Genomic DNA, 8,949 nt, shown 5'->3' on the forward strand with positions numbered 1-8,949 from the left:
CAACTTTACGCCAAGAAGTCAAAATGTGAATTTTGGCTGAAAGAGGTACAGTTCCTTGGCCACATCATCTCAGAAAAAGGATTGTCTCCTGATCCCAAGAAGATCGAAGCAGTTTTGAATTGGGAACAACCGAAGAGCATGACAGAAGTCCGTAGTTTTCTTGGATTAGCAGGTTATTACAGAAGGTTTGTAGAAGGTTTTTCCAAGATTGCTACCCCGATGACTCGACTACTCAGAAAAGGATTCAAGTTTGAATGGAACGAGAAGTGTGAAGAAGCATTCCAAGAGCTCAAGAAACGACTGACAACTGCCCCAGTGTTAGTCTTACCCAACAATGAAGATCCTTATGAAGTCTACACCGACGCGTCCATAATAGGAGTCGGATGTGTACTGATGCAGAATGGGCGAGTGATAGCCTATGCCTCAAGACAGTTGAAGGAATATGAAAAGAATTATCCAACTCATGATTTGGAGTTAGCCGCTGTCGTACACGCTCTAAAAATCTGGAGATGCTACTTGTATGGAGGCCGATTCACTGTTTTCTCAGATCACAAGAGCCTCAAGCATATATTCACTCAGAGAGATCTGAATTTGCGACAACGACGCTGGATGGAGTATCTTAAAGATTATGATTTTGAATTACAGTATCATCCAGGAAAAGCCAACAAAGTAGCTGATGCACTGAGCAGGAAGAAAAACACTCTAGCCAGTTTATTGATGGCTGAACGGGAGATCCTACAGACTTTGGATCAGTACAAGGTCAACATACACCATGATGGAAGGATTGCAAGTATGCAGATTGAGCCCCAATTGGAGCAAGAATTAGTTCAAGAACAAGAAGGGGATCTAGAGATACAGCAGAAAAAGAAGGAGGTATACTCAGGAGATGCACCTGGGGAATGGAAGGTACATTCTGATGGAAGTTTGAGATACAGAGGCCGAATAGTTGTGCCAAACAGGAAAGAAACAAGACAACGGATTCTGAACGAAGCTCATTCTACCAGTTTTGCTATGCACCCTGGAGGAACGAAAATGTATCAAGATTTGAAACGAAGATACTGGTGGAAAGGTATGAAAAGAGACGTGGCTGATTTTGTTAATCACTGTGTGACCTGCCAACAAGTGAAAGCCGAACACCAGAAGCCGTCTGGATTGTTGCAACCGTTACCTACTCCAGAGTGGAAGTGGGATTGTGTTACTATGGATTTCATCACAGATCTGCCGAGAAATACAAAAGGGCACAATGGTATTTGGGTTATCGTGGACAGACTCACGAAGTCAGCTCATTTCTTGCCGGTCAAGATGAACTCACCTGTTGATTATTTTGCTGATCTCTATATCGAATGGATTGTTCGATTGCATGGTATCCCGAAGACGATTGTTTCCGATCGAGATCCCCGATTTACATCTCGATTGTGGCGGAAGTTACAATCTGAATTAGGCACTCAATTGAATCTTAGCAGTGCCTATCATCCGCAGACGGATGGGCAATCTGAAAGAGTTATTCAGATACTGGAAGATATGTTGCGAGCTTGTGTTCTAGATTTCAGAGGTAAGTGGAGTGAGTACTTACCGCTCGCCGAGTTCGTGTATAACAATAGTTATCAAAGCAGTCTCAAGATGGCACCGTACGAAGCACTTTACGGAAGGCCATGTCGTTCGCCACTCTGTTGGGCCGATGTTGAGGACCGAGTTGTTCTGGGTCCTGAAGTGATTAAAGAAACGACCGAAAAGGTCAAGATGGTCAAGAAACGACTAGAAACCGCCCAGAGTAGGCAGAAATCGTACGCTGATCGAAGGAGGAAGCCTTTGGAATTTCAAGTTGAGGACTTGGTGTTTCTAAAAGTTAGTCCTTTGAAGGGTACATTTCGGTTTGGTATGCGAGGCAAGTTGGCACCCAGGTATATTGGACCGTTCAAGGTTTTGGAACGTGTCGGGAAAGTTGCTTACAGGTTGGAGTTGCCGCCTCAGTTAGCATACATACATAACGTATTCCATGTGTCCCAGTTGAAAAAGAGTGTGCCTGACATCCCTCAAGTGATGCCTTGGATTGGTTTACCGCTCGAACCAAACGTGTCTTATGTGGAAGGACCTGTTTCTATCTTAGCTTACGAGACGAAACAACTCAGGAATAGGAAGGTACCACTTGTAAAAGTTCAGTGGCAGCGCCACGGAGTCGAGGAAGCGACATGGGAACTGGAATCCGACATGAGGAAGAGATACCCGCATCTCTTCAGTGAACTCAGGTAATCTCGAGGACGAGATTTTTTTTAAGTAGGGGAGGATGTGAGACCCAAAATTTTCCAAATTTATTTTGGAATTTTTCTTTAATTTCTAGAATTTTTCTAGAAATTTGTTTGGCGGAAAATCGTATTTTTCACCTTAAGCTTTAATTGTTTGACCAACTTTGACTAGAGTTTTGACCCAAGTTAGACCTTTAGAAGGTGGTACTTTTACTCACGAACCCAACGGAGCAAGTCTCGTATTATTCCGAGTCCGGGAGATTATTTTATGAATTTCCCAAAATTTCATTTTTAAAAGCATTTTATCTTAGTTTGTGGAGCTTGAAATTTTCGAAATTTTTCTAAAGGGAAAATTGGTAATTTGACCTCATAGTTAATTAGTACTAGTCGATACGAGTCCGTAGTATTTTTCGGGGTATTTTTCCGAGTCCCGAGCTATTTTTAATTAATTTTTGAAGTTGAGAAAAATAGGAAAAAGAAAATAAAATAGGAAAAACACCAGATCGCGCCACGTGGCACGATCTGGAGCGTCTAACGATGCATGGCAGCAAGATCTGATGGCTGCATGTGCAGCCAAGTGTCAAAGCCTTCGCCACGTGTCAATTTCTCATTAGTCAAAGTTATGACGGTTGACTTGAGTCAACCCAGTCAACTCGGATGAGTCAACCGAGTTGACTCACTCACTCACCCTATAAATAGTGGCGTGAACCCCAGCTGATCCTCACAAATTCAGCCGCACGCTTCCCAAGAGAGAGCTTCTCTCTCCTCTCTCCTCCTTTCTCTCTCTTCTTCAATCTTGTTTTGAGTTTATCTTGAGTTCTGAAGCTCCGATCGACGATCCGATTTCGCCTACGCAATCGTGGCGACGAGCTCTTCAATTCTAGTAGTGTGAAGGCTATGTTTTGGTGAAGTTTTAAAAAAATCATTTCTGAGCTCCATAGGTAATTTCTTGATCCCTGTCGAATTTCTGCTAAAATTTTGTTAAATAAATCTCTTGTTAATTAGGCTATTTTAATCTTATTATTTAGCAAGTCTAGTAGTACCGAGACTCTGCTCGTGGGAAGTCTTCAACAGGTATACCCTTAACCCAGCTTATTTGATTTGCTGTTGTTTAAGTGGTGGTTATAGACGAAACACCGTTTAACTGTTGTTATTAAATGAACTTAATAAATATTGAGGCCATATCAGTGGTAACCAAATAACGTGATGACTAAGGTCAGTCCATGAGCATACATGCGTTGGGTACTGAGCCAGAGCTCCCTCAGTTTCCCCATGCACTGACCTGGTCACGTTGTAAGGTTCATATCTGATCAACCTCCTCGACAATAAATTAAAATAAACTTAGAAACCACACGGTCTGACATGACTGTCTGCCTCGGGGAGCAGGGTCATGCCGGATCAAGAATTTAGAGAAGCCTAGCAAGTTACGCTAGTGCCAAACCTCTAAATTTTACCTGGTCTTAATAGACAAGGCCGAGAGTACGTTTAGTACGTTCCTAATAGCTGTCGTCGGATTCGGATCTCCAGTTTCCCAACAGGTACAAGTGGGACCCAGACACAGGAAAGGGATCAGGCAAGGGACACACTTTGGTAAAACAGGTAGGGGGAAAGTACCATATCCCGGTTATTGGATTTCCTGCCTATTTTCGTACTATATGTATATGAAAATGTCTTTCACAGAGAATGTGCATGATTTTTGTATGGCATATTTGTGTGATTTTCTGTGTGATACCTTGAACGACCTGAGAGTAACGGGCACGTGTTGTGACCTTGGGTTTCGATCCCCTAAACCTCCGGAGGGGTAAGTACGGACTGGTTAGTCGAATGTCCTTCTGGGGAGGCTAACCAATGTGGTATTACCAGGTAAATGGATACTCTCACCACAGTATCGAGGTGGTGGTTGAATTTCCGATACTGGTGGTTGGCCTGTATGTGATCGGTCGCAGGTATGTTTCTGAACTATGTCACGTGACAGGAAGGATTTTCACTGAAAAAGATGTATGAGCATGCAAAGGCTTTACTCACTGATTATTGGCATAACTATCTTTATCATTACTGGTTTTGGTTACAATATTATTGATATTGATACCCTGTTTTTGGGTGTGCATTGCTTTTAAACTGTTTTCCTTGAAATCCTATATTTTTGAGTATTGCTTTCAAACCTAACCAGGATTTTCCCTCGAGGGGAAGCGATGAACGTATGTGACGCTTACCCCCTACTGTACTCTTGTGAGTGCAGATAATCCAGTTGTTGGAGACCAAGATTGAGGTCGTGGGTGTGGCACTTGCAGCTTGTCAGTTTCAGTCTTGCTATCTAGTTTAGATCCTTTCTTTGGATCTGTGGTGGTGTTTCTCTTTCATCCTCGTAGGTGGCATATCCCAATGGCTATCCATGAGTCCAATTTGTTGCACCACTTTGTTGAAGACTGAATCACTCTGGCGTGGGTTGGACTATCCTGACATATCTGTTTATCTACTGTTTTATTATGTAGCATTAGGGTTAGTGTATTTGAAACACATAACCCTCACGGGTTGGTACTCTTTACTGTTATTTATAATATGAGGCATTTTCAGTAATTTCTTCCGTTGTATTTTTACTACTCTGATCCAACCCGGGTTCTTCAATAAAAAGGGCTTAACTCGTTTTAGAGAGCTTGGGAATATAATACTCGGGGTAAGGGGTATTATAGTCTCAGGATCTTTAAGACGGGTGCCGCTGTGGTGTTCCCAGTTTCGGGGCGTCACATATACAATTAAGCACATTTCATTTTCTTATCCTTCAAGCTAATCATAATCATTTATTTACAACCTCAATCTTAATTAATGCAAAACCATAGTTAAGGGTAAACGGCTAGAAGGGGTATAGCACCCCCAAACTTAGGGTTTGGGTATATAGTATGGGTAAACAAAGAAAAAGCTATAAGGCTCAAAAGGGTTAACTAGGGATAAAACACATAAGGGTTGGCTTTTTAGGCTATAGGTAAAACAAACATGGCCTAAAATCATCTTCTAAGATTCATGTAGTTATAAACATGCTTTGCCTAGAATAAGAAAGAAGTTCTAGTTCATTGATTCAAAAATATATACATTTCAAGCATTTGATCAAAAACAATGAGATCATACAACGACTTAAATAACGAGAAAAGAATAGAGTCATGTACAACACTCGCGAAATGAAGGACAAGGCTCAAAACTTCACATGGGTCACATAAGTCTACTCTAAGATGCATATGAATCACTAAATCAAGCAAATCACAACTCAAGTTCATGAAAATAAGGCCCAATCACATAGAATCATAAAATAGGTTATGGAACAATATTAGAAAAAGAAGAATACATATCATAGACACGATGCTAAACATGCTTCTCAAAAGTCATAAACAATCAATCAACTTGTTGGGGACTCAAAAAATAACCAAAACACACAAAAGACTCAAATCACTTTAAAAAAAATGTTGCAACAAGGTTCTAAAGATTCAATTCCATCATTAGGGTGGAATAAATTTTAGAAAATTGCATTTTGATGTGGGATTTGACTCCCTAAGTTTAAAAACAAAAGAAACAAAACCTTTTTTTTTTTTTTTTTTCAAAATTTAAAAACAAAAAACCTAATAAACAAGCTACGACACCATTGCTTTCCCCCCAAACTTAAATGATACATTGCCCTCAATGTATACAAATTAAATGCATGAATGCTCAAAATAAGCAATAGGGAAATTGCAACCAAATAACACACAAATGAAATAAGATGGTCAAAGGAAGCAAGAATAGAGGAATTGTTTACTTGCGGATGCAAGTGGGACACTCCAAGTGTAGGCACGGCCTCCTTGGTCTATATTGATCTCTTGGATTCTTGAAAAAGCTTGGGTTGCCTCCCAATCAGCGCTTGATTTACTGTCTTTCAGCCTGACATTGCCATTCCTCTACTTGCGTCTTCTCTTCCTCTTTCTCCCATTGTTGCTCTAGGCATCTACAAAAGCAAACACCAAATCAGTAGAGAATATGCTTGTAAAGTCACGACATTTATTTAAACTAAAAACTAACCAAAAACAAATCTAACTAATATATCCTAATTCTAATGATTAATCAAATCAATTCATTGATATTAGACACCATTCCCCGGCAACGGCGCCAAAAACTTGTTGAATGTTTTCTTAGAACAAAATAAACAATTATCTCATTCTAAGTTTACTCGCAAGTGCACGAATCGCATCAGTAGCAAAGCGTACAAGCACGAGGTCGATCCCACAGGGAATGGTTAATAAACAACAAATCAATGCAATTAATCACTAGAATAACTAAATGGGGGGTTTTGGAAAGATGGAACACACGCACACATCACCACACGCACACACACTTTATTCTATCTTGCAATGTTAAGTTTTCGGTTTCAAATCAGATAAGCATGCAATAACCATCCAAGGCTAATGACAGTTAATTTGAACACAACATATTAAAGTTTGACAGCTAAAAAGGTTTGGCTAGTTACTTTCTCGCCATTGTTCTCCTAATGCATACACTAAGAGCTTCTTGGGCCTTCCTTAGCCAGTTAACCTACATGTTCCCTAGTTCAAGCTAAGGCAGCTGTTACCCATGCAGGAGTCATTAAGTTTTATGAGAACGTCAAACATGCACAACATATAAGCTTTGACTATTTCCTTATAGAGGTCGCCCAACCCCACTACCAAGAATAATCCCTTATTCCCTTGTTACTTGTGGTTTAGTGTCTTTGACTATTTCACAGCTAAACCTAACAGATAAACTAGATGCAATTACCATAAGGTGGCCAGTCAAAGGATGCAAACAACTAGTGACGGGGGTTTTAATAGATAGTGGAAATTTAATATGTGCAAACATCAAACTAACAGACCAAGAGACGGATAAACGATTTGTTAGAACATGCAAATCCATTAATCAACCTACAACTAACATGCAAGATAGAATAAATAAACCTACATAATTAAAATAGAAAAGAAAATCAGAATAATATAAATAAATTCCCAATCCATGTTGGAAAGCAAACTAATTAAACAAAACAATTAAAAACTAGAATCAAACAAAAGAAATAAGAATTCCAAAACAAAAATAAAAGAACATCCCTAGAGAGTGGCAGCAGCGGCGGCACAAGGTGGCAGCGGCGGCACAAGGTGGCAGCGACGGCACAAGGTGGCAGCAGCGGCGGCGCAAGATGGCACTCCTCCTTCCTCCTAGGGTTCAGCACAAAAATAAAGAGAAGAGGTAGAGGGCTGGTGGCTGTGGCTTGAAAGGAATAGAAAAGAAAGAAAGGAGGCTAGGGTATTGGCGGCTACAAGAGAGAGAGAAAACAACTAGGGTTTCTGAAATTTCAGAGAGAGCCCCCCCTCTTTGAGCTATAGAGATGTATTTATAGAGGAGAGTGGGGCTGAGATTTCTCTTTCTCTTCAATGTGGGATAAGTGCATTCCTTGCACACCAAGACTTATAATTTTCGGCCAAACATGGGCCTTGGGCTGATTTGGGCTCTTTTTGGGCGTAACTCCGTTTTCAGCTCGCGGAACTGCTGCGCTACCTCCACTAAAATGACCATATCTTGAGCTAGAAAACTCGGAATTGAAATCCGTAAAATTCCCTGCGAAGCTAACATCCGTATCTTTCCAACCATATATGGCATGCTACCTGATTCGTTCTGGAGAATTACAGAATTGCTGTCGAAATTGGTGCTCTATTTTCCAGGGTTTTGACTTCTTTTTCAGCTAGGATTTCTTGGGCTTTCTCTTTGTAGGCGTGATGGGCTAGGGTTTCCTTGGGCTTTGGCATGTGGGCTGCATGACTTGGGCTCTAGAGTTGGCGCATGGCTTGCATGGCATGCGCATGCATGCATGGGCTGCCACCTCACCATTCTTGTGGATTTCGACTTCACCTAGGCCCAAAGCCCAATTGACTTCATGACATGATATGGTTGACCCTTGACCATTGACTTTGAATTCCAATTTTACCCCTCTCTCCCTCTTGGATTCGAATTCATTTCTTTCCTCCATTTGATTCCATGGATGTCCACCACCTTCTAGAAGCTTCTGGAACCTTGACTTGATTGAGTTGACTTTGACCAACCTTTCCTAGTCCAACTAGGATTTCTTGTAAATGAAAGATTCCTTATCCATTTTGACTTCTCGTAATGACCATATTGCCCCTGAAGTCTCCTAGTGTCATTAGGACTCCTTTCCCTAGTAGGGTTAGGTTTCCTAGTTCAACCAGGAATTCCTGTTCCAATAAGGATTTCTCATTTCTGGCTCGACAATGATGGTTCTGGACTTGATGTTTCCTAGTGTGACTAGGAATCCTCATTTGACTAGGAATTTAGCTCTTTTCCTAGTTTGACCAGGAATTGACCCATTTTCCTAGTTTGACCAGGAAATGTCCCAAAACGGCTCCATTTGCTCCAATTTCCTATTTATGCTTCATTCGACCTAAAACCACAAAAACAAGACAACAGACACAAAAAGATCGAGTTCTAACACTCTAGGTTAGGGAGTTAGTATCATAAAATAGCGTAAAATGAACACTCATCAGTCACTAATATTGGGGAGCTTTATTGAAATTTTTTTGCCATATTATATCAAACATAAGTCACATGACACATTGGGTCAAGAAGATTCTTATTCTATTTTAGTGAATACAACGACCTAATCCATTACATGTTTCCTTTGGTTGAGTAAAACTTACTTTAC

At 40.7% G+C, this 8,949-nt stretch overlaps 1 long non-coding RNA gene across 1 annotated transcript; it reads left to right on the forward strand.

Moving 5' to 3' along the window:
* The first annotated feature begins 3,089 nt into the window (after positions 1-3,089).
* On the forward strand, positions 3,090-4,290 carry LOC147277679 (uncharacterized). Its single transcript, XR_015124070.1, has 3 exons — positions 3,090-3,184; positions 3,272-3,317; positions 3,771-4,290. It is a non-coding gene; the product is annotated as an uncharacterized LOC147277679 (long non-coding RNA).
* The last annotated feature ends 4,659 nt before the right edge of the window (positions 4,291-8,949 follow it).

Source organism: Dryas octopetala, chromosome 8 (genome assembly GCF_963921425.1).
Source record: "Dryas octopetala chromosome 8, drDryOcto1.1, whole genome shotgun sequence".
Classification (NCBI taxonomy): Eukaryota; Viridiplantae; Streptophyta; class Magnoliopsida; order Rosales; family Rosaceae; genus Dryas; species Dryas octopetala.